General features: G+C 36.9%; 1 protein-coding gene and 1 pseudogene across 1 annotated transcript in view; one reads left to right on the top strand and one right to left on the bottom strand.

Annotated features, from left to right (window-relative positions):
* Positions 1 to 26,884, bottom strand: part of UBE2E2 (ubiquitin conjugating enzyme E2 E2) — a 377,440-nt gene that overhangs the window by 132,852 nt on the left and 217,704 nt on the right. The window lies entirely within an intron of this gene.
* Positions 24,811 to 24,900, top strand: LOC148165065 (small nucleolar RNA U3; annotated as a pseudogene).

The raw sequence follows: 26,884 nt of genomic DNA, 5'->3' as shown, positions 1-26,884 counted from the left end.
GGCAATATGGGTGAATACATTTTGAGGTGAGAATTTTTAATCAAAGTATTTTCTTACTATTAGAGAATCATATTTACAGTAATCAATATAACACAAGGAAAAATTTTTTAGGTTATTAAAGAAATAGAGGTAAAGAGGTACATCTGTAGAAATGTTCAAAGAGGTTACACATCTGAGGCACACAGCATTAAGTGTAGGCATTCACTGCCCACTTTAGCAGCCACTAGTCATATGTGGAGATTTAAATTCAATTAAAATTAAATTAAAAATTAAAAAAATTCTTCAGTTGCACTACTTTTCAAGTACTCAGTACCAACACGTGGTTAGTGGTTACTGTACTGGTAAGTGTCTATAAAACATTTCCACCACTGCAAAAAGTTCTGTTGAACAGGACTGCTTGCTCTATACAAGGAACAAACTGTTTGCACACCTGAGTCCTAACCAATAGCCTTAATCTCTTATCCAAACAAGTTCTTCTTATTAAACTTGCAAAAATGAAGTGAAAAAGTAAAAGGAGGCTTATATCCCCTTTTCTGAATGTTTAAGAGAAACAGGAAGAGGTTCTGGCCAATTCCCACAGATGAATGGCCACCAAGAAATGGAAAAATTGCTGAGGTCCTCAAAGCCATTGCTGTACTCACGTGGCAGGGTAGCAGTGGGCCCAGTGGCCAGGAGGACTCCTCTTCAGGGGTACATTTCCTCACTAGGGGAGGGGTCCCCATGTGGGGCCTTCGCACTGGTGGGACCTTCCCCATTATGGGGCTGGGGTTCCTGCCAGTGAAAAATGGGAAATTTCATTGTTAGCCAACTTTGAATCTTTCCCTTTTTGAGATATTAAAAACACTGCTTACTGGATTATTTAGTTAATTCAAAACAGGGTTATATGAGATAAACTCTTAGAACTGATTAACCATGATGAGTGACTGATTCTACCTGCCCCTCAGTCTCCCAGGAAACACGACCTGCAGCATTATTGGAACTACTAGAATCTTACCTACATCTAGTCACATACTGAGAAGATTAGATTGAACCAGGTAATGGTTTTCCCAATCAAGGTTAAAAAATTGTCTTTTAATTATCAGTAATGGGCAGTGGTGAAAAGAGCAAATATAATCAGATGTAACATAAACCTTACAAAGTTCTACAGCTCCTCATTTTCACCTCATCCAAACTTTTAAAATTAAGAGTTGAAAACAGGAAGCAAATGTTTGAATTGCATCCACTTACTTCTCCTGACCATTCTGTGATTTGGTATTATTTAATGGTGATAAATAGTCAACGGTGATTAATGGTCTTTGAAATGGTCAAAAGAAACAGGTATCTGTTTTGTTTTGTTTTGTTTTTCAAACAAATTTTAAGAAATCCATGTAAGCAGTTTGTGGATATCTAAAAATGTGGCTAACAATAAAAATCCCCCATGAGCCCTTTCATTCACAAATGTTTTCTACTTCTTCAAGATGAGCACTTTCATCGTTTTAGTGACAACATACACAATTGTAACAGAATATTTTTGCTGACATTTTGAACTCTGTAATCACTACCCTAAATTCCTCCAGTTTAAAGTCTTTTTGCCAGTGTATTCTATAATGGCATACCTTTGGGCAGGAAGGTAATGGGCCCAATTCAATACAACACTATGGATTCTCCTGGAAGATGGGTAACATCACACTTCTAAAAAGCACTGAAAAGACTGGAAAATGCAAGTTTGTGGTGAACTCTTGAGAAGATGCAGGAGGAAGTAAACCCAAGGGGTTGTGCACTGAAAGACACTATTTTCCCACCAGATACCACAGATCCTGGTTCTGCTGGACTTACTTTCCTAATCTCTTGAGTTGCAACTTTCACTTCTAATCCCTTATAATTGCCTGTGCTCCCAGACAATAATTTAGAGGTCAGGTTATTACAAATCACACTTCTCTGTTTATAGTATACTGAGGATGGGGGATGGAGAAAGGAAGCAGCAGCAGGAAAAGATATTTTGTACAAAATTAGATGATACATTTAAATATAAATTATAAACCCTGAAATTCCTAACAGAAATGCATTTCAGTTAGGAGATATCCTGAATCTAACTACTTACATCACCTGTAAGTCTGAATATTTCCCACAAGAAAACTAATATTGTTCTTGATTAGTTTTCCATCAGAATCTGTATGGGAGGCCATGCATAAAAAATATTAAATTTAGTAAACTATTCCTAATTGCATTCAAAATCTTAATTATAGTGGGTAAATTAGGTTTAGCTGTTGTGGGACAAAGTAAGATTGTAAAAATTAAAATTTTGACACAATCAGTGTGAAAAGCAGTTCCAGACTATATGGTCAAACAGAAACATTGCCAAAGATACAAATATGAAGATCTACATTAAATATCAAAGGTAGGCATGCTTTTCAAGAGCTGACCAAAGTTTCTAGGAAGGGAACTGCAGTGCTTCATGACTAAAGCTTCATTCTGAAAAGATTATGAGGTCACTGAACCGGACGGACTCAATCAAATTAAATTCGACTGGACTTCCTGTCTCTCCAGAAACACCCTAATATTCATAGATAAAAACTACTTTATAATGGCTTATCCATTAAAAAAAGACTGCCTTAAAGATAACGATTTTTAAAAAGAGAAACTTATTCTTCTGAATATTGATTTAATATTCACTTTACTATATAATCAAAGTTTTTCTATAACCTCTTTTGAGTCATAAGATTCAAGAACAGGACAGCAATGTCTAAAACTATATATATAATGCTCTGTTCCAAATTCTAAGATAAAATTATAAAACATGTTACCACAAGGATAGCTGAATCTATCACATGTGGTCGTGGTGGTGGTTTCCCCCACCCCAAAGGCATATGGCAGAGAGGGGCTCTCCTCACCACACCTCATATCCAGTGCAAGGCTATTTTGGAAAGCCTCTTTCTAATTCACACAAAATGCCATGTATGTTAATGGAGGCCATGCATATTATACTGTATAATACCCTATTTCATTCACTGTAAAATGATGATGCACTACTATTTTATGGACCATTAAGAAAAAAATTGCCAAATTAAACTATAAGTGATTTCTTAAAACATAAAAATTATCTTATACTTATTGAATGGGCTCTCATAAGTACAATGGTGATATATGATAATATCACTGGAACACAAAAAGACTATGTGAGCAAAAAAATTATTACTAAAGCTTCTTCACATTCAGATTTCAAGTATTCTGCATCACTTTTCAGCTCAGAGATGACTTTTTTCCCACAAAACACAGTCTTGTGTGTCATCAAGAGAATTGTTAAAAAAAAAAAAAAAGAGCATTGTTGATGCAGCGTATCTCGAAATGTTGATCCACTTCTGCCTCTGGAATTTTCTTCCAAGCTGCTGACTCTTTTTACAAGTGTTTTTGTGCACAAGCAATAACAGCTAACTCACAACAGCTAGATGGCCAAAAGAAACATACGAGAAATGTTAAACTATGCGGCGGGGGGGGGGGGGGGGGGGGGGAGCTTTCTAGAATTGCTGAGCTAGAGTAATAGTGCTCCTAAAAAGTCAGGGTAAATGCTTCTCTTTCACCTTCTGTATCCATCCAACAATTCATTCCTCAAATAGTAATTAATTTCCTATTATATGAGGTAGGTACCAAGCTAGGGATAGAGCCGTGTACAAAGCAGGTAATGATACTACCCTTAAGGAACTTATGAACAGGCTAGCATTCATTTAAAAACATAGAAAATTTATATAAAACTACAATTATTGTAATATTACATAGAAGAGGCACATGGTGCAAAAATAAGGTATGACTAACCTGACCTTGTCAAGGAGATCAGATAATACCTAGGCAAAGAGAGGAGAGAGAAATAGGTCAGGCAGAGAAAAGAGCAAGTGTAAAGCAGGAGAGAGCAAGGAAATTTTTTACATGGATAATTGTACTGGGGAAAGGAAAATTCTAGACTTTTTGAGGACTATCATATCAGAGTTCCAAACTATACCAATATTGGGGAATCTGAAATGCTACTATGTTTCTCTGATTAGAATGGTTAGAATAGAGCTGAGTAAACCCTTGAAACTTTCTCCCACAACTGCTATCTGCAGTCTACATAGTTAATCAAAAGCAATACCTTGTACTGGGAAGAACTGCAGAGATTAGCAACACTGTCAAGGACATAAAGACGGAGGAATGGTGATCCTTAATCATATTCCCTTTCTATACTTAAAATGACCCTGCAGAAAAAAACAGATGGTGGATCACTGTAAGCTTAAACCAGTGGATGTCCCAGTAACAGCTGTCATGTTAAATATTACATTATACAGCTTCTGGCATTTGGTACTCAGCTATTTATGTGGTGAATGCTTTCTTCTCAGAATCCATCAGTAGGAGGAAGAGGATCAAAAGCAGATTCCTGGTAGAGACAGATAGGATACTGCCCCTGCCCCAGGGTAATGGTAAGTCTCGGATCTCCCTCAAAATTTAGTTTGCATGGATCTGGATCATCTTCACATTCCACAGAACGTGATTCTAATCCATTATACTGATGACAGCATACTAACTGGATCTGGTGAGCAAGAAATGGACCTAATAAACCACACACACCAAGCACCTCACAAAAATTAAGAGATACCGCATACTGCTTATGTTTATAAGAAGTCTAGGGCTCTGGGGTATGCTGAGAACATCCTCTCGAAGGTAAAGAACATGTTGCTTTTCTCAACACATGCTGTTAAGAAAAAGGTAGACCTCTGTGGATTCTGGAGACAGCATATTCCACACTTTAAAATACTGTTTTGACTTGTTTATCAGAGACTCGGCGGATGCCAGTTTCAAGAGTGACCAAGAGCCACAGGAAAGACTTTTGTAGCAGGTCCAGGCTACGATGCATCAGTGCCAGTGGATCTGAGGGTGCAAGATCTATCCTTGATAAAAAAGGAGGCTGTGGAGTCTCTGGCAAGTGCCAAAAAAGAAGTCACAATGCAGAACGCTGGGGGTTCTATGGCAGAAAACAACCTTCTGTTTAAAAACAGCTCATAGTATGTTATAGGGCCCTAACAGAATTTTCATGCCTGACCATGGGTCAACAAATGACCCTGTGACTGGAAGTACTCACTGAGACATAAAGATGGGCACAGAAACAACCTGCCATAGGATGGAAATGACTTACCTGGGATTAGGCCCAAGTACACTCAGAAAGCATGAGTAAATTACATTCACAGGTAATCCAGACTCCCATAGGATGAATGTCTCTTTCATGACCAACTGATGAGAAAAAAAGGAATTCAGAAGTAGCCAAAAATGGACTACTGCTACACTGCAGTCTTATTCAGGAGCGGACATAAAAGGACTGTTGTAAAGGAAGTCTGGCCAGTGGGAACAGCTGGAGCAGTACATTTGGTCATCCTTTTCAAATGGAGGGAGAAAAGGCCTAAACTAGATACATCTGGACTCATGAGCGGTAGCAAATGGCTTAACTGTTGATCAGGGGCCCAGAAAACAACAGTAAAAGATGATATGATAAGGAAGTCTGGCAAAAATGGGCTGGGCACTCATCAAGTGCATTTTTATATCTCACATTAATGCCCACCAGGAAGCATCCACCAAAATGACAGTATGTGTGTTGTCAAATGTCAACAAAAGGTGGACAGGATGAGTCATTCTATGGCTGTCAGCCAGCCCCCCACTTAGGCAACCAAAGAGTTGACACAATGGGCCCACAAATAGAGTAGCTAAGGTGCTTCTGCTCACCAATGCTAACAAAAGTTAATGTTATTGCTAAATGCTTTAACCTGCCAGCAAAAGATACTGATATGTCAAGCTCTCAAAATGACATAATTATTCAAGACCAATCACTTGGTATAAGATTGAGTGCATGGAAGGGGGCAATGATTTGTTTTTACCAAAATTAATACCTACTGTGGATATGAGTTTTGTTTCTAGCTCCCAATACTTTTGCTACCACCACTAACCCAATGCTTATAAAACAACCGATCTATCAATATGATATCCCACAAAACACTACTTTAGGCCAACGACCCATTTTATAATAAAGAAATGTGACAATGGGTACATAACCTTAGAATCTACTGGTCTAACCATGACTCCATCCACAAAGAAACAGCAGGCCCCACAGGCAGGTAGAGTAGCCTATTAAAAAGTCAGCTAAAGAGAGATCTTAAAGATAACTTCCAACTCCAGAATGTGGTATATGCATTGAAGGAATGCTTTCAATGTATGGTCTGCTACCAATAGCTAGAATACTTAGATCTGGGAACCAAAGGATGAAAGTAGGATTAGCCTCTGTCATCATCATTCCCAGTGACCCACTTGCAGAATATGTGTTTCCCATCCATGCAATTTCAGTATTTGCAAGGTTAGAAGTCCTGATTCCCAGGCAGGTTTGGGGAAGTGACTGTTTCATCCACGGGACACATAAGAATTACATTAAATATAAAGCTCTCACTACCTTCTGGTCACTGTGGGCTTCTCATGTCTGCACACCAGTAGAAAAAAAGGAGTCAGGTTCCTGTTGGGAATATTCAATACTGCTTATCATGAGAAGCAAAGACTATGACTATAAGGTGAGGAAGGGAAAAATATAGCCAGAACTTGGGGGATTTCATCAAAATATCTCTTGGTGCTTCCATGGCTAGCAATAACAGTAAATGGAAAATTCCAGCATGGCTCAGCAAGAACAAAGCAATTAAGGGCTCAGATATTTGAGGGAAGAAGGTCTGGGTCACCTCAGCAGGCAAGCAACTCAAATCAGGCAAAAAAACTGCCACTGATGAGGAAAATATAGACTTAGGGTAAGAGAAGGAGATGATAAGTATCACAGTTTCAGGGTCAGCTGCAGCAGTAGGAACTGCAACTAGTTTCTCTAATTCTCTTGCCTTAAGTTTTTTGCCATATAATTAAAGCAAGGCTTCACCTTAGAAGGGACTCAGTTATTGATTGCACTTTATTTCCAATCTCAGGGCAGAAGTGAGGCCCTATCTTGTAGTATGGAAGCTAGGTGTAATGTAGGGCATGAGTGATTGGAGTGGTAAAAGGAGTATATTACACTGGTCACCTTTTCTGTACCACTTTAGATTGTCTAAATCTCACTTGTGTCTTATTTCAGCTGTTTTATCAGTACCAACTTCACAAAGGTATAATCTGACAGTGTCTTGTTTCATGCCTGTCGGCACCTCTTGCCTCTCACTCCAAAGCATCTCAGTTGACATAGCTTTGGATCCCCACTTGCACACCACCCATTAACTACTGGGGGATGTGGGGAAGTTAATATATTGTAAGGAAAATCTTGACCAACAAGAACCAGTGGAAAAATTCTTCTTCCTTTCTCCTATCACAATACACAGTGTTAAGACACAGTTTATATAATTTTGCAGGGTATGATCCTACAGGATTGGGCAGTGGAAGGCAACTCAAAAGCTTATCCATGTATTGGTTCTCCCTCCTACCAAACTATATTCTTCTTGTCCCTGTACTTCTTGGGATTATAGCCCCTAACAAAGTAATAGCACATAGCTCTCTGCTTCAGACTCTTCTTTCTGGGGAAGCTAACCTAAGACAAACCTCAAAGTACGTGGTGTCCTTATGATGTCCAGGAAGTCATTCCTCTAGTGCTCAGAGGTGGTAAGTGGTAACCACAGGCAAAGATGAGATCACTCAGAGAGGAAGACAGAGTGAGAGAAGAGGACCTATGAACTGACCCATGAATGGCCATGAGGAAGATAATGGCTAGAAAAGAAGACTGCAGATAGGTGGGAAAGGTGGTAGAAAACTAGAAAGTGTTGTTATTGCGATGGAGTTTAGCAAGGCACACAGATAATACACATCTAAGGAACTGTTGCTTTTTTATTACTAAATTTGGTTAGATCCTGACTGCTATGGATATTTGATATGATGCATTATCAAAGAAAATTAAATAATATGCAAACAGAAGTGTGGTGGAGGAAGTTTTTTCAAACCACATTCTTCTGAGGGCAAATCCCAGGCAAACTGAGCAAGAGTGGAGTAATCTGTAACCAGTAACCAGACATCCTCCTCTGTGCCTCCCTGCAGGCAAACTTGGTGGTAGCTATAGACTGAAGAGACGATGATCTAGTGGCTAAGCTATTAATTTATAAAATTTTACCTTTTAAAGATTTGTCTGGACAAAAAAAGTTCAGACATAAAAAAAAAAGAAAAAAAGGCTCATAAAACAAGCTTTTTGTAAGGAGATATAGAAAAAAACAGAGAAAGATCAGTACCCTGAGTAAGGTACTTCAGTATACAGGAGCTTATAATAGTTCATAAAAATGCTTTATATATCTTTATGAACACTTAGGATCAGAAAACAAATCTCCATTAACAGAATTTATCACAGGCTAAAGGTATGGAATAATGTCATCTTCTGTTATAAGAAGCTACATAGTCCTTACATATTTTTAAAAATTAATTGTATATATCTGTTACAGAATTGAATTTTTTAAAATTTAGAAATGTTTTGGTATTCTTTAGCTCATTTGAATTTCTCTCTTAGTTTATTAACATCAATGTAAAAAAAGATTCATTCTGTCTGATTTCACTTTGATTTCCTGTTTCATTCAGTATTCCTAGTCTTATTGAAATTAAGGTCTAATGAATATAATGATACTCCAGGTTTTATTAAAATACACTTATGTTGTTCTTTCAATTTCCAGACAGGTTTTATTCTCATAGCATTACATAGACCACATATAAATCTAAAGTTATAATTAACAATATAAAAGTCAGGGAACTAAAATCTAAGTTTACAACAATATGAACACTGAGGAGCTTCAATTTAAATCACAAAGCAATGCTTTATAATAACATTCTTTAAGTTCTTCAATAAATATGAAATGTTCTTGAACATAAGTGTCACAGCAATTGTAAATATAAGTGTTTCAAAGGACCCAAGTGGAGAGTTTTATTTTCTGTCACTGCTTTTGGTAATTAAAAAACATGACATTTAAAATCTTAAGCTCATAATAATGCCTCAAGCATTGTACAGTTAACAACTGCCTTTCAAAAATAATAGCATAAAGCTACACTGAACACATTATAACTTCAAAACAAGACAGAATCAATGATACCTATCGGCAATGGTGGGGGACCTGCTCTAGCCACATAAGCATTAGAATCAAGCCAGTGGGCTCTTCTAATGAGATCTGCTTCTTTGTAGTAACACAGTCATTTGTCTCCCTACTCAGAAACAGTGGCATCAAACTTTCCTTCTCCAATTTTCTGATTCATGCTCAAGTACATGGATGGCATTCCAACAATTCTAATACACTGACAGGCACAACAGCTGCCTGCCAACACCAGGGCGGATTTAGTTTTCATCTGATGCTTCAGAATACCCAACTGATACAATACTAGGTCAAATAACTTCACAGATTTTAAAGTCGGCCTAAAAACCCCAGCATCTGTACACTAGAGTTCAGTATCCAAATAGTCCATTCTCTCTTTAGAATTCTAACTAAAATGTCAGCAGCAGAGTTTTTAAAGTAGCCTCTAGGTGTTTCAAATTTCCTGTGCTTGTTTCAGCAGACTACTGAACTGCCTAACAATAAGTAAGTCACTGAGGATCTAAATATCTAGCTATACTGCTGGGAGTCAGTAAGAGCCAGTTCTAGGAAGAGTAGGAAAGGAACTTGCGGGGACAAAGAGGTAAGAAATGTCTTCAGAATACTTCCTTCCCCTTTTAAAAAATCTAAATCAAGCAATAATTCAACTCTTCATGGTTACTTAAAATCTGGAAACTATTCTACTACTAAAATTTACTTAAAATTTATTAGTATACCTCAACTTAACTAGACTGAAACATTTACACTGATCTTTATTTTATCCTTTATCTCAGTATCTTGCCTAATGGCTCTATATTTCAAAGCTCTGACAGAATTGTTTGGTTGGTATGATCTGTGACCACTTCTTTTCTAACAAAAAATACGTTTCTCCTTTTTAAAAAATTAGTATTATTGTTACTATTATTATTTTAAAGTAAGCTCTAACCCCAACATAGGCTTGAACTCACGACCCCAAGATCAAGAGTCACATGCTCTACAGACTGAGCCAGCCAAGTGCTCCCAGTTTTCTCTTTCAATGCTAAATATTTCTGTTCACAAGGCATGATCCTTGGTTTGTTCAGACTTTGAGGTGCAAATGCTCTCATAAAGATAATGCAGGTCATTATTTTACATATATTTATTTAAAAAACTATAATAATTTCTAGTATTAATAAATATAGCTTTCCTGCTTCCACTGGAGGCTCATTCAGATAAAATGTTGAGATCAGGTAGGTTTCAAGGCCATGGAAATTTAGACTGTGCAGGTTTAACACAAATTGGACTAATCATTGAGAGAGTTATGGTACTTGAGTTATATATCTGGATTGTGGAATGAGGTGAGCATACAATGGATTTGGCTGAAAGTGTTACTCTACTAAAACGCATTAAAATGAAAGTGTACCTTCCCATTTTTAAAAGGTGGTGTTGGAGTACTCAGGTGGCTCAGTCGGTTAAGCGTCTTACTCTTGATTTCAACTTGGGTCATGATCTCAGGGTTCTGAAATCGAGCTCCTTGCTCAGCAGGGAGTCTGACTGAGATTCTCTCCCTCTCCCTCTGCCCCTCCTCACCACGCGCACTCTCTAAAATAAATAAATAAATCTTAAAAAAAAAAGGTGCTGTCATGATTGGGGTTCACACACTGCTTGAGGAGAGAGGTGGAGACAGCTGCTAAGAGGCTAGGATGGAGAATATTCATTTTAAGAGTGAGTATAATTCATTCCAGATCTCCTGAGATTCCCTCTCAAAATCTCTGGGGAATTAGAGGCTTTGGGCAGCTAGCCAACACTAGGGCTCACTGAAAATTCCAATTTCATTTCCCAGATCTACTCTAATCCAAACATTTATCCATGAGAATCCCTAGCATAATTCCAGGGTTCAGACTTGGAAGGGAGGGGTGTCTCTGAGGTTTGGCAGTATCTCCTGGCACAGAACCTCCTGGCTATGACATACATTCTGTATCCCTTTAGTTCTTGGATTCCTGGCATCTGTCAAGTAACAATATATGATGATGACCAGTCAGTAAGGAATTCAGTTGCATGGCTTCCTTCAGCAGTGTATATGAGGGGACAGAGTCTCCTGTTTTCCACAGAAGTATCCCATAAAAATAACAGGTTGTTTTTTCTCTTTTTAAAATCACATACAAAAAACCCAAAACATCATAAATTCAATGTCAAGAAATAAAAAATTATTTTTTGATCAGGCTATTTATAAGTGTGACTGAGTTCCTATTCCAAATCTCATACACTACTTAGATTTCCTTGTTGATAAAAAATAATCTGACAATCAAGTATTTGGGGACAAATCTAATAATATTCATGTTTTCCTTAAACTGAAGACAAAAATAGCTAACTATTATGTGGTATGATGAGTATTCAAACATGCTTGCAAGAAGCTTCAAACCCCTTACAAATACTGAGATGTGGTTGTTAGAAAATTTCTAACTATGGTGGTAAATCTGACAATATAAACCTACAGTCACTCTGATTCTTTTATGGTTTCAATCTGAGCACAGGTGAAATCAAATATTTCAATTTATGAACTATGTTAAATTTCTTCTTTCCATTTACATGTGCAATAAGGCCACATGCACAATTATCTAACTTAATAAATATCTCAAGAATATATCAGGTTCGTGATACATAAATAAAAGGAAAAGGAAAAATTTAATACTTTAAATATTAAATATTTAAAGAGTAAAGAGTACATGACTAAGAAATGAATGACAACCTGTCACCAACTGCCTATCACTCTGCTATAAAATTCACTTAGTACCAACTAATATAAGATCACAATTGTACAACTACAAAAAAGTGTCTGGCACATAAAGTCGAAAAGATTTGTCCCTTTTAATTCAAACCTTTTCATACTTAGAGTCAAGGAATTTGTAATACCAGAGAAAAGACAGAAATGTGTTATCTAATTTTGAGTACTACTTCTGCCAATCTTTTGTTTAAACCTTCCATGGGCTCCTAAACGTCTACAGAATAAGGCCCATGTTCTAGCTGTGGCACCCTAAATCCTCCATATTTGGGAGCCCTCACTTCAGTCTCATTTCCTCTTGCTCTGGAATGAGGGAACTTGTTCTTCCTTCAGTGTGAATTCCTGAACCTTACTAACTCTGTACCTCTACCTGTTTTCTTTTTTTCTCTCTTTTCTTCCTTCCTTTCTTTCTCCCTCTCCTCCTTTCTTTCCCTCCCTCCCTCCCTCCCTTTCTTTCTTCCCAATCTGGGGCTTGAACTCACAACTCCAAGATTGAGAGTCACATGCTCTACCAACTATGCCACCCAGGCGCCCTTCTACCTATGTTCTTTCTGAAGCCTGCATGGAACACCTTTCTTGCTTCTTTCCACTCATTCAAGTCCCATCCAAATCAATTTTAGATGCTTTAAGGGAACCTATATTGGTTCATGTTTGTGCTCCCACAATCTTAACTCAGAGACTGGCATGAAATGATGTTCTTTAAATTTCTGTTGAACTAAATAGACTAAAACCAACTTAAGACTCCATTAATAGATTAATAGTCTGCCCCCCCCCCCCATTGCTCCAACTGGACCATTTCAGTAACTGATCTTTGGAGTCACTGTGCTCATGCTGCATCCACTGCCCATTCTGACAGTTAAACTTGTTGATTTCATGGCATATCTCTGAGTTTTTCTTATATTGATCAACTATAGTATTTATGGATTATACTACTTCTTTTACCCTTAATGATAATGATGATGATTAGAAATGGACTATGTTTACTGAGTGTTCACTACATGCCAGGGACTCTTACAATTATAATTAGCACTTTACATGTACTACTGCACTTAGGTCTCAAAACAACCCAATCTATCATCATATTCTCATGTTATGGATTACTAAACTATGGCACAGAGAAATTAAATATCTTAGAAAAGTCACACAGGTAGTAAGAGGATGACCTGGGAGCCACTATGCATGAATAGTCATAAAAGTCAGTTTTAGGTAGCATGGTCAAAGAAGTCCTCTCCTTATAGATTACACTTGGGAAGAAACCTGAAAGAGAAAGAGCCAGACATGAAGGAAGAGTGTTTCAGGGCAAGTAATAGCAAGGAGAAAGGCCTCAAGATGGAAAAAACCCGGCATAGTGGAGAAGTAGAAATAAGGCCAATGTTGGCTTAAGCCAAGTGAAGACAGGAAAATCGCAGATGAGGCTGCACAGGTAGGCAGAGGCCAGCTCATGGACAGACTGTGGGTCTGAATAAGAAGTTCCATGTGTATTAATTTATCTTTACATTTTATAGTTCTTCTCTTACTTTCCATAGCAAGAGCTTCAATGGCAGAAACCCATTTTTTATTTTTTTTCGTATCTCTTGCAGCAGCCAGCCCAAAGTATTGTGTGAAGTCCCCTGTGAAGAATCCCCCAATTGAGATAAAGAATGGGGTGTGTGTCCACCATGTGCAGGAATGGTTGAAAAGGTCTAATGTAGGAGAAGCAACTGGAGAAACAGGGCATTCCACACTTGCGGTATACAGTTGCATGACTGTGGAGGGAAACTCAAAAAGTTCTTGTAACAACAACAACACAGATTATGGAGAAATGATTTTGTTTTGGGAAGGGGAGGTAGAGTTCGTGAAGGAAAAAATTTTCTGTGTAAGGAAGAAAACTCTAAATCAAGATACAATTAGGACTTACACTCAGATTTCCTTTAAAAGAAAAACAAGTTCTCAAATTCTTTCCCAAATGAGAGTGCTCTAGTTTTTGTATGAGAATAACCAGATACTACAGCATGTGAATTCATAAGAAAATAAGACTAAGAAATGCCCAGAAAATCACTCGGCATCAGGGAAATACAAAACCTCAATGAGATACGACCTCACACCAGTCAGAATGGCTAAAATTAACAAATCAGGAAATGACAGATGTTGGCAAGGATGCGGAGAAAGGGGAACCATCCTACACTGTTGGTGGGAATGCAAGCTGGTGCAGCCACTCTGGAAAACAGTATGGAGGTTCCTCAAAAAGTTGAAAATAGAGCTACCCTACGACCTAGCAATTGCACTACTGGGTATTTACCCCAAAGATACAAATGCAGTGATCTGAAGGGGCATGTGCATTCCAATGTTTATAGCAGCAATGTCCACAACAGCCAAACTATGGAAAGAGCCTAGATGTCCATCGACAGATGAATGGATAAAGAAAATGTGGTATATATATATACAATGGAATATTATGGAGCCATCAAAAAAATGAGATCTTGCCATTTGCAACGATGTGGATGGAACTGGAGGGTATTATGCTAAGTGAAATAAGTCAGAGAAAGACAATTATCATATGATCCCACTGATATGTGGAATTTGAGAAACAAGACAAGAGGATCATAGGGGAAGGGAGGGAAAAATGAAACAAGATGAAACCACAGAGGGAGACAAGCCATAAGAGACTCTTAATTTCAGGAAACAAACTGAGGGTTGCTGGAGTGGAGGGCATGGGAGGGATGGGGTGGCTGGGTGATGGACACTGGGGAGGGTATGTGCTATGGTGAGCTCTGTGTATTGTGTAAGACTGATGAATCACAGACCTGTACCCCTGAAACAAGTAATACATTATATGTTAATAAAAAGAAAAGAAAAGGGGCGCCTGGGTGGCTCAGTTGGTTATGCGACTGCCTTTGGCTCGGGTCATGATCCTGGAGTCCCGGGATCGAGTCCCACATTGGGCTCCCTGCTCGGCGGGGAGTCTGCTTCTCCCTCTGACCCTCTTCCCTCTCATGCTCTCTGTCTCTCATTCTCTCTCTCTCTCAAATAAATAAATAAAATCTTTAAAAAAAAAAAAGAAAGAAAAGAAATGCCCAGAGAAAAGTAAAGTACTTAGTTACTTATAAAATGTTAACATGTGATCCTAGCAAGGAGAAGAAATACCATTGAACAGTGGAATGAATATGGTCACTGAAATCAGAAGGTCCACCATTAGAATCCCAGTTCAGTCACTGTTGGGTAAGACCTAAAATTAAGGTTCAAAATTATGTGACGCCTTGACATCTGGTAAAATCAGGAAAGCCTTGAATAGCCTAACCATAAGTTGCCCTCTCCACTCTGCTTTTGTGAATAAGGGCCTGTAACACTCCTTATCAAAGGGCTCAGGTGTAGTTCCTGCTTATCCCTGAGTAGCAGATTTCAGGTCCCTGTCAGTTTGCAGAATTATTCAAAACAGCCAATCACATTGTTCTGTGGAAACCAGGGGAGACACCATTCTCTTAATACTATAAAGCCTGCCTCCCACAGCCTCTGGCTGTTCACTCTATTCACAAGTGCAATTCCCATGTGACCTGCATGGAGTGTACGGTCCTCCTCCCTGAAGCTGTGAGTATATGTGACTAATAAACAGCTGCCAATCTCATCTGATAAGTATTGGGTGTTGTGTGTTCAACCATCCCCACAACCCTGTGTCAGGAATCTTTTCCTCATCCAAGGGATGAAGAGGTGATCAAAACAGCCACTTACTGGATGTGTGACTGGGGCCTTAGGCCAAGCCACTTAACGTTCATCTCCAAGCTTTTTATTTTGTAAAATAGGATTAACAATATTTACCTTGAAGCTTCTTGTGAGCACTGTGTCTAACAGCTATTATTGTGAACACTGTGTTTAGCAGTACAATGCTAGACCCGTAGCTGATTCTAAATGCCATCCCCAATCCATCACCTCCTCTGTACCCCCATGATTCTTACTATGGATTTAAAACTTGGAAGTTAAAATTAATAATACTGAGTTTAAAATTAATAGATGGGGATATAAATGACAGATTGGTCAGATTTGGCTTAAAAGCAATCTGGCTTATTTATTAGAAATAATATTTCAATCCCAGCTACCACAATAAGAACTACAAAGAGAATTTTTGAAGTTTTTGGCAAATAATGAAGTAGACGTGAAACCAAGGCTGCTTTCAAGATACTGAATAGTAGGTTCAACTGTGCTTTGCAAATCTTGATATGCAAATAATGTAGTAAAATTTACAGTGATAAAAGGCCTTTTAATAAGCTAACATTCAGTGTGAAAATGCTTTATTTTTAAACAAATGAAAAAATTGATTGCTTCTGATATGAGACAGGGGGAAAGTACATCTAATAAAGCTTTACCCTGGCAGAACTTCCTTTTCTTCGGATTCTTCTTCTTTACCACACTTCAGTGTGTGTAAACACACACCCCAGTGTACCCATGTTTCCTAAATTCAATAGTACATCCTTATGCCTTTTGATTTTTATGTAATTACATAATTTATACAAGTCTGCATATTTGTGTATTTGGAGAGGAGGAAGAATATAAAATATATATCTTATATATATTCATACTAAAATGAAATTTTAGAATTGTAATAAAAGAGTGGGAGGTGAGACACAGGATATTGGAGACCCTTTTGGACACACATAGGGTGATCATTTTGGAGTATGTTTTTTGTACTAAGAATTTTCTGACTTTATCTTTTGGCTAGTTTAGTAAAGCTGATGCACAATCATCTCATTTGGGGGATGCAAACCTTATTCTCTTCAGAATTCTATTTGATACTGAAATACTACTTATTATTATAAAGTCTGAGATAAACCATAATTCAGGTTATGTTGCTCGGTAAGCAACTGAATGCCAGATTGAGATATTTTTTAATGTACTTTTTAAACATAGCTCTTTGGCTACCACATTCAATAAACATTTAAGCATGAGCTTAAAGTGGATTACTGTTAGCATGTTGTAAGAAAATTGCACAGTGACAAAGCTTGTAATAAAAATAAGCAGGACACCCACTGCTCATATACTATAGTTAAGTGTATTAGTTGGTCGCCAAAGCATTAACTTTTACTCAAACAGCAGCAGTATTCTGTCCAATCTATTAGCTTCAGACAGTGCATACTAGCGGCAGGCTATTGGAAATCTTTACGTTTGTATGCTTGAAGAAAATGGTTTTCACAATATTATAAATAGTTAAATATAACCCTAAGGATTTATCTTAAACACAAATGAGGAAAAAAAGAAAAATTTCTCTTTTACAAACAAGGGAGCTTAAAAAATTTATCATTGTAGTCTATATGTATTCCCACACTTTAGATTTTGAAAAAAAGCAAGACATAATTTGCTATGATTAACTTTTTTTAAGTGATACAAATTTATAAAAGGAGACCACCAATGGCCCAGATTTTTCATTTACTCTAATTCTGTCAAGTCTATTTTTCCCTTGAGCCAAATAGTTTGCAAGTATTAACCAAATACATAACTTACCTCAGTGTTTAATTTTTTTTTTTTAAAGCCAGGAAGACAAGCCAATTTCTTGATTCCTTGAAATTGCAAGGTATTTTCAACATTAAGAGATCACATACTGTGGTTAATTACAGCCAATAAGCTGTCATTAGCCTATGTAATATATAGGTCCGGTCAATTTGTTTTTAATTTTTTTTAAACAACCAATATATAGTGTTAAGCAATGCTAAAAAATCATATACATTTACTGTTGACATTAGTCCAGAACATTCATTTGCATTAAAGCAGTTCTAAGTCATACATCAAATAGGACTCCAGCTTCACATATGATAGGATTCAATCAGCTGACTTTCACCATTTTTTCTTTATTTAAGGTATAAACCCACGATGTTTTTGTTTACTGTCATAAAGCTAGACTAGTTCTTTATAGAAGAGTAAATCAATAATAAAGCATTTTACTTGCAGGTATATTCATGAGAATGCAATTTTGTTTGGTATGCTGCAGAATCTCAGGTGCCTGGAACAGTGCCTGGCATATAGGAAATGACATTCAATAATTATTTGTTGAATGAATAACATGTAGGTACAAGTTTTTTAAATTTTTCTTTAAAAAGATTTTATTTGAGAGAGAGAGAGTGAGAGCACAAGTTGGGGGGGGAGGCAGAGGGAGAAGCAGACTCCCTGCTGAGTGGGGAGCCCAATACAGGGCTCTATCCCAAGACCCCAGGACCATGACCTCATCTGAAGGCAGATGCTTAACTGACTGAGCCATCCAGGAGCCCTAGGTACAAGTCTTCTACCAAAAAGTCGTATTTATTTTTTTGCTCCCATTAACATCACATAAATGTTGAATATATATGAGTATAGGAATATAGTACTTGTTAAAAGACATCAAAACCTGAAAATGTCATGTTTAATATTTTCAGTTGCAGAATATTTAACAATCTTTTTATCTGGATAGGAAACAAATGTCTATTCTTATAGGATCACACATTTATTAATTTCATTATGAACTTAAAGAAAAAAGCAGAAATCTAAATATTATTGCTATCTGGAAATGAATCCAGATGAATCCTAATGAGTATGTATAAACATATCTCTATAGGATTGGGGTGGGAGGACTTTTTAAAGTATTTAAGTCAACCTTAATTGAATATAAAATATAAAATATTCAATATACTACATTGGGACATAATAACAGGAAGCATTATACTCAAGTATTAAACTTGCTGGAAAAAGAGAGTAGAGAAAAAAGCATATTAGAGCTGTAGAGGTTTACAGTGGCAATTTGTCAACAAAAAGATCTAAGTGGTACACTGCTACATGCAGTTACATAATAAAAGCCTTCTAAATATTATAAATAATCTCTTCAGATGTAAAAAAAAATCTGTTTAAAGTCTAATGCAGTATTCATTTTTAGAGATCTGAGTTTAAATGACAGAACTATTTGTTACAATTTTTGGCTTTTCCTTTTAGTCCACTTTTTAATTATTAAACATTAAGACTGTTCATTCAAATAAACAGTAATTTGCACTTTATGGCACTTTTCAGCCCACAATCTTAAAGCATTAATTAATTAAGAAAAACTATTTCTCCTAAATTAGGGTAATCAGAACTGAGAAAGACAAAGACTGTTGCTTTTTTTCTCTACACATACCATTTTGAAATTTGAAACTGCTTGTGATGTAATTACTATATTTGATAAAACAGGAAATACTTTACAGAAATTACTGAAAAGCTAATTTCTGGGTATCGCCGTAGAACATTTATCCAAATCTTCTGGATTGAACGTTATACATTACTATATGATCATGATTAGTAGGGGTTACGTACGTGTTTTTCAGTTATCAGATTTAAAGATGGTTTTACATGAATTGTTTGTTAGCACTTAATTAGTAATGTACATCATCTTCTCCTGATTACTATATATCAGCCTGAACTGCAATATGTGGGCCAACTTGGCCATGTTCTTATTAAAAATATTTTGAACTAATTTTAATCCCTAAACATTAAGGCTTTATTTTCGCTAAGTATCACACTAACTGCATTTCCATAATGTTATAATTTATGATACAAAACAACCAAACTCAGGCCCTTAACCTTCAGCTTGCAGGGCTTAAGTAATTTAAACGGATACAGCCTGAGAAAAGGAAGGTTTTTCAATATACGGTGGTTAATGCAAATAAAGTTGTTTTCAAAGACTAAAAATCTGCAAAGGTCTGTTCTGTTTTTAAGAGGAGATTCAAAGATATGTCAGAAGTAATGATAAATGTGTAAATTCCATTATACAACTCTTAACATAGCTCTATTAAAGTATGTTATCTAAGAAAAGGACAAGAAAATTAATAGCTGATATATACCACAGATCAAGAGACATCAGGGAATTTTTAATGATTAGAATCTATCCATATATAAGTAAACTACACTGTACTCATGCCTCTTCTCAAGAGTAAAAAAACTGGAGACCTAAATCTCTTATTAAGAGGCAATTTTAACAGATAAATAACATGAAAAAGTAAACTAATACTAGCCTAGACATCCAAATTTTTAAATCTATGTTACACTAATACCTTGCACATATTGAGCTCACGAACAAAATTTGCTAACTTCAAACAGTAAAAATCCATCTTCCTCCATAGTGAACTCAATATACTACAATAAAACATGAATCTTCAGTGCAGAGCAATGGTTTTTAAGTGTTGCTCCTATAAGTTATTTAAAAGACTTCTCCTGTGTCTCCTCCTTTACTGAGAGAAGTAGAGGATGTATTAGTGAGGTTCAGCTTTGTATTCCTACTCCAAACAGAATAGTCCAGCTTTTACATATTCCATAGTTTAGGATCAAATTTTGTTTAAACAAAGGGTCCATAGCTTAAAAAAAAAAAAAAATCCCAAACCAAAATACATGTAAACCAATTTACAAACCAATTACCTTCTCCATTCTTCTGTTTTCCCCTGACTCGCCACCCCTTACATACACACATTCCCTACACTTCAGACACCTAACAGTACCACAGAATCAGTGAAAGATTGGGGCTGGGAGGTGAGGAAGGTTGAGGAAAGAAAAGGAAGAGATAGCATCGCTTTGAAACTAATATTAAATGTTATCACTCTACCCAAGTTGCATATGCATGGACTCTTAATATGTTTGAGATGATTAAGAGGTAAGACTCTATTAACAAAACCTGTTTTTAAGAGCCATATATAAATATCAGTGTCACTTCAATACTTGAGGGGCTCCACTAACACATGTACTCTGTTTCTGCTTCTCAAGAGAGTGGTAATGGTGACAGTGAGGACACTAGAGTTTCTAGAAAGCCAGGTAAGCACTGTCATTTTCTCTGTTCATATATCCATTGTTGCTGATGGGAATAACAGAAAAAAAATCCTATCTTTATAGATTACTTTCTTTCAAAAGACCTTAAAGAAAACCCAACTCCATTAATGCAGTAAAAGAAAATAGACAATGTTCTCAAAATTGGTTCTTCAATGCCTCAAAATTTCCTGGAAATATATTAAAACTCTACTAGCATGTAAAACTCTCCAATTAATTCACAAGGCTCTATTAAACATCCTTTGCACAGTATTTAGACAATATATTTAATTCTTATAATGATTCAAAAAATATATTGGCTAATATATCAAAACATCTTTTGAATATTTGGAATTCAGCTAGAAATTTTCTAGATAATTCATAAACTCTACATTCAGGGATTTTTCTTACCATCCCCCTGCCCCACAAGTGAGATTCTTTTTCAGACATGAAGACAACTTTTTGTTTGTTATAATACCAGATTTAGCTTTTCTATCTTTACACAAAGAAAAGGTTTATTCTCAAGGTAATTTATTTGTGAGGGCAGAGAGAGAGGAAGGAGAGATAGCAATAATCTGGAGAAAAAGATACATCATTTACTAAAGTGGAATAAGTGGATTTAATGTCTCATGTGAGAATATAATATACAGATGTGAGAATTAAAATTGTCAAATAATGATAACTTTTTTCATTAAAAGATAAAATAGGCACCTCATGATCTATTTGTTCTCTGCTACTCATCAGTAATACCTACATGCTATGTGTAACATGAAAACAGAATGACAGCATCTTAATCAAGAGTTTCTTCACAGATTTCAAAGAAATGTTAAGCATAGTTAAGCAGTCTCTGTTAGTTAACGACTGGCTACATTAGTGAAAACCTACTAAGAGCAAGAACTTCTAGGACAGATCTCAGTTTGAATTTTAGCTTAGCTATGACTTTAGGTAAGTAATATAACCTCTTTGAGTCTTATTTTTCTCACATATGTAAGGTGTGCTTATCCTGAAACACTGTTGTGAGGATTATAAATAATGTGTATAAAATATCCAGCAGAGTGCAGGTAATAGGGTCTTAAACAAAATTAAAAATCTTCAGTTAACCAATTCTTCTATAAATAATAGGAAAAACAAGAGTACCACAAACTATGGAAAAGTTATCGTAAGTTTAGAAAACATTAGAAAAGATAATTACACCATGACATAGAATTTCAAGCAATGCAATCCTAGTGTCAGTTGTAGAGAAATTGTAAATGATGGGTCCTTGACACGTGAGTTTAGCTGAGAAGCATGAAGGCCAGCTGGTGGAGACCATTCTCTTAGGCAGCTTGCTGCTTCTCCAGCTCTCCCTTTAGAGAAACTTTCAGGCCAGCATCTTTTAACTGCCAGCTGGGCATGGCCCCAAGCAGACCTCCATCATATTAAACAAAACAAAGCAAATAGACTCACCTTTCTGACATTTTCTCATCTTTTCAATGGTACCAACATTCTTTGAGCCATATAGGCTCAAAATCTCAAAGTGTTTTCTTATATCAAAGCCTATCAAGATTTCCTTTGTCATATATCAAGCAACCATGTCAAAACCTTTTCATTTTCATTCTCCAACCCCCAAGTCCCTGTAAAGATACCAAATGGATTAAGGAAGGTCTGTAAGGAATTACAGACCATTGGTCCTATCTCACTCCACTGCTGTAAAGCCTCCACTGACTCTTTACTATCTTTTGCAGTTTCTCTGTGGACTACCTGTAGCAGAAGATGCACTGGCCAAACCTACACCCACCCAATAAAATGTTCTGGCAAGGGGATGCAGTGTTTCACAAACTTCCTATGTGGTTTTTATGTACACAGAAGCTTGTTAACAGCTAACTATAAAATAATAAATATCGCCACCAACTAAGAATAACAGCCAACATATTAAATGCTTAATGTGGTTTGAGCAGTGTTCTAAGAGCTTTATAATGATGAACTCATTTAATCTTCATGACAACCCTATGAAGTAGGTATTATTACTATTGGCACTTGACAAATGAAGAACAAGGAAGAGGAAAAGTTAAGTAACTTGCCCTAGGTCCCACAACTAGAAAGTGGTGGAAATAAGATTAGATTTCAGGCAGTCTTCACCCAGGGTCTATGTTTTTAAGCACTAAACAGACTGCCGCAGGCTATCGTTCAAGGACCCTGAGTCTGAACAACCTTTCCAGCATGAATTCCTACGACTACCCAATATGAATGTGTCCTTTCACCTATGCAGATCCTCATTGTTTCACTGAGGTCATCAGAAGCTCTAACTGAAACTGAGGTAAGTCAAGAGGTCATTCATTACACTATTTATAATAAATCCAAGACAGCAGATTCCTGAGTGCAGAATACATGGGCTCTGGCACCAAGTCTCTGGTTTCCTTCCTTCTTTGTGATGGATTCATCTTCCAGCTGGTAGCAAGACGGTTCTAAGATCTCCAATCCAATCCAAAGGATCTCTAATCCAGAGGAGGATGAGAGAGTACCACTTCCCATGTTCTCTTTTATAGAAGTGAGGAAAACATCTCTAGACCCCATAGAGTAGACTGCCTCTCATGTCTCACTGCTCAAGCCAATCCACAAATGGGAAAGATGATTATTATTAATGGCTTAGACTAATTACTAGGGTGGAATGGATGTCAGGATCAACTGTTAGGACCACTATACTCATTTTTCTACACTGGGGTTGATACTGCAATCCTGTCTAGAACATTTTCCCTTCTCCACGTCTTTCTTCTGTTGTCTCCATTTTTCTGAACTTTGCTATGTTTTCCAACCTCATTACTCACCCTTCTTCCCTCCCTCTATCCAATATGTTTGTTGAGTGTCAAGAATGATCCAAACACTACTAAGACTTGTACATATAATGTCAAGGTAGACAGACACAGTCCCTGTCCTCATGGAGCTTATGTTCTGGCATGGTAACAGACAAAAGTCACAAAAACAGACCAAGTAAGAGCAGCACCTGCAGGCTACAATAAGAGTTATAAATTATAAAGGCAACCAACAGCAGGAGAGGGAGCTATTTTAGCTATATGGTTGTAAAGAAAGCTTCATTTTATAGTGATATTTAAGTTAAGATCTATAGATAAAGAAGGAACCATATAAGAGGTGGGAGGAAATCAGAATGTGCAAGGTCCCCAAGATGGGAAAGAACTTGCTTTCAGGATCTGAAAGAGGTCCTCAAATTCAGTAAGAAGAGTGGGAGGATGAAGGCTGAGATGCAGATCATGGACAGTCTCTGAAGGCATGGTAAGTAGTTTAGAGTTAGATTTTATTTTGAGCATTATGGGAAGTCAACAGAGACATAAAATCCCATTTACATCTTATTAAGATCATTTAGGCTACTCTCTGTAGATGCTGGACTAAGCAGAGGTTGGGGAGGGCAAGACTGAAAGCAAGAAGAACAGAATGTTATAAGAGGAAACAAACTAATGATTTTATTTAGTAGGTACAATGGACAGAACTCCATGGTGAACAGCTTAGTGGGATGAAGGAGAGGTGAAAACTGATTTCTAGAGTTCAGGTTTGAGCTACTAGGTGAATGATGTGCTTTTATCAGTTACGAATAGACTGGGGCTGGGGATGAGAAGGTTGCAAACAAATTTGGAGAGTAAAATCAACTACTTCCCTTGAGCATGTAAAATTTGAGATGTTTGTGAGACATCCAAATGAAATGTGAAGTGGGAAGTTGTACAGGTGGGTCTGGAGTTCAGGAGAGAGAACAGAGTTAGACACACACACAATACACACACACATATTCAGAAGTCATCTGCATAAAGAAATTCTACTATGGCAATCACGGTATGCAATTTGAAGATGATATGCTTAGATGTAGCTTTTTTGGCATTTATCCTGTCTGGCATTCTCTGAGTTTACTGGATCTGTAGTTTGGTATCTGAAATTAGTCTGGGAAAATTCTTAGTCATTATTCTTTCAAATATTTCTTCTGTTCTTTTCTCTCTTTTTCTCCTACAGTATTACCATTACATAAATGTTACATTTGTGGAAACCGTTCTTGGATATTGTGTTCTGTTTCTTCAGTCTTTGTTCTCTTTGCTTTTCCTTTTTGAAAGTTTTTATTGACGTATCATCAAGCTCAAAGATCTTTCCTCACCATGTCCAGTCTACTAATGAGACCACGAAAAGCATTCTTCATTTCTGTTACAGTGTTTCTGATCTTTATTACTTCTTTTTTTTTTCCTTTTATTACGTTAATCACCAGACAAGACTATACTTTCAGGGATCATTTCTATAGTTTGTTTAGTACTTCTTGATTCTTTCTTAGAATTTCCATCTCTCTGCTTATAATGCCGATGTTTTTGCATCCCATCTTACTTTAGCCATTGGAATCCTTAGCATTTTAATCATAGTTTGTTTTAAATTCCCAGTCTGATAATTCCAACATCTTTGCCATATTGGAGTCTGGTTCTTTTGCTTGCTCTGTCCCATCAACCTGAGTTTTTAGTAGGCCTTGCGATTTTTTCTTTATAGCTGTAATGTGATGTACTAGGTAAAGGGAATTGCTTCAATAAATAGGCCTTTAGTAATGCAGTGGTTAAGGTAAAGAGATAGGGAAAGCATTCTACAGTTCTATGACTAGATCTCGATCTTTTAGTGAGCCTTTGCCTCTGAACTGTGAACTCTGTAAGGGCTTCTCAGTTTCCCCCCAACCTAGGCGGGAGAGGATAGCTACAGTGGGCTGGAGCTGGGTGTTTCCTTTCTCCGGGTCACCCCAAACAGTTTGGGATTTATCAGAGCTCTGGTAAAACAGTTTCTCTTGAAAACAGCCCTTGTTATGAAGAACAGGATATTCTGGATATTCTGGAGCATTTCAAAATGGTTCTTTTCCTCTCCCCATGCCAGAAGCAGAAGAGGTTTGCTGTGAGAACCTAGTCAAGCTCCTGGTGGTAAAACTACGAAAGTGTAGAGACCCCTTATGACTGGCCCCCACTGGAGTTTTTAACTCTCAGACTTGTCCACCCTGAACCTCTAGAAATTCATGGATTATAGTTTAGGCTTTCCTACTCCAGTACTGGTTCCCACAGACATTTCTACTTTAGTAAGTTGTGATTCTCTGTATTTGCCCATCTGTTACTCCAGTTTTGGGGGCAGCAGTTTGCCCTGTAACCTCACTTTTCTGACAGATCTAAGGACAGTTATTGGTTTTTCAGTTTCTTCAGCTTTTTCTTGTTAGGACAGAGTGACACAACCTACAAGCTCCTTAAATGCTGGACCAGAAACCCGAAGTCTCTTCATTTTTTAAATTATAAAGTTTAGAGACAAATGGGATTTTAGATACTATCTTGCCGAATTACCTCTTTACAAAGACAAGAAAACATGGAGACAGTAAAGTTAAATGACTTGCCCAAGTACCAAGGGCTACGTACCTAGAGCTATTTAACGTCATCAGAAGTTGGTTAGACCCCAGTGTTCCTTACTTCCTACCTGCAATTAAAAAGCAACTCCTTTTTTTAAAAGATTTTATTTATATATTTATTTATTTGATAGAAAGAGAGAGAGGGAGAGCACGCATGTGCATGCACAAGCAGGCGGAGGGGCAGAGGGAGAGGGAGAGGGAAAAGCAGGCTCCCCACTGAGCAAAGAGTCTGATGTAGGGTTCAATCCCAGGGTCCTGGGATCATGACCTAGGCTGAAGGCAGACACTCAACCGAATGAGCCACCGAGGTGCCCTGTAAAAAGCAGCTGTTTTAATAGTATTATAGTTACATTTAAAGAAAAAAAAAAGAATCCTTCCTTATAAAGACATGTACTGAAATAGTTATAAGGAATAATGTGATGCCTGGGATTTGCTTTGAAATCTGAAATGAGATAGGGGTTGTTAGGGGGATAGTTAAAAGATGAATGGTCATGTGTTGATAAATGTGATGAGAAAATAGGGTTCATTATAATAATTTACTTTGTATAGGACTGAAGTTTTTCATAGTCAAATGGTAAATACATAGTAAAAGTAGAAAAGAATGAAACAAATGTTTATTTTGACTTAAATTATCCATTCATACTGCCAAAAGAATTGATGCTATTATTAGAAGGCTTGTAAGTAAACATGCATCTAAAGTTGATACCAACTTAAAAATTAGTTGGCTTAATGCATCTATCAAATCATAAAGGTAAAATAAACTGTACCATTTATAAATCAAGTTGCTTTATTTATATAAAATTCAGTCATACTTCTCTAAACTTCTCCATCATTTTAATATCTCATAGCTATCAGAGTACCTTAGCCCCAACTGAGATCAAACTGACACAATACTTAGATATGAATCTCTTGCACAATACA

The sequence above is a fragment of the Eumetopias jubatus genome, unplaced genomic scaffold (genome assembly GCF_037043125.1).
Source record: "Eumetopias jubatus isolate StellerSeaLion01/CBP00866 unplaced genomic scaffold, mEumJub1_p1.0 scaffold_1, whole genome shotgun sequence".
Lineage (NCBI taxonomy): Eukaryota > Metazoa > Chordata > Mammalia > Carnivora > Otariidae > Eumetopias > Eumetopias jubatus.
This window is presented reverse-complemented; position numbering and strand designations above follow the sequence as displayed.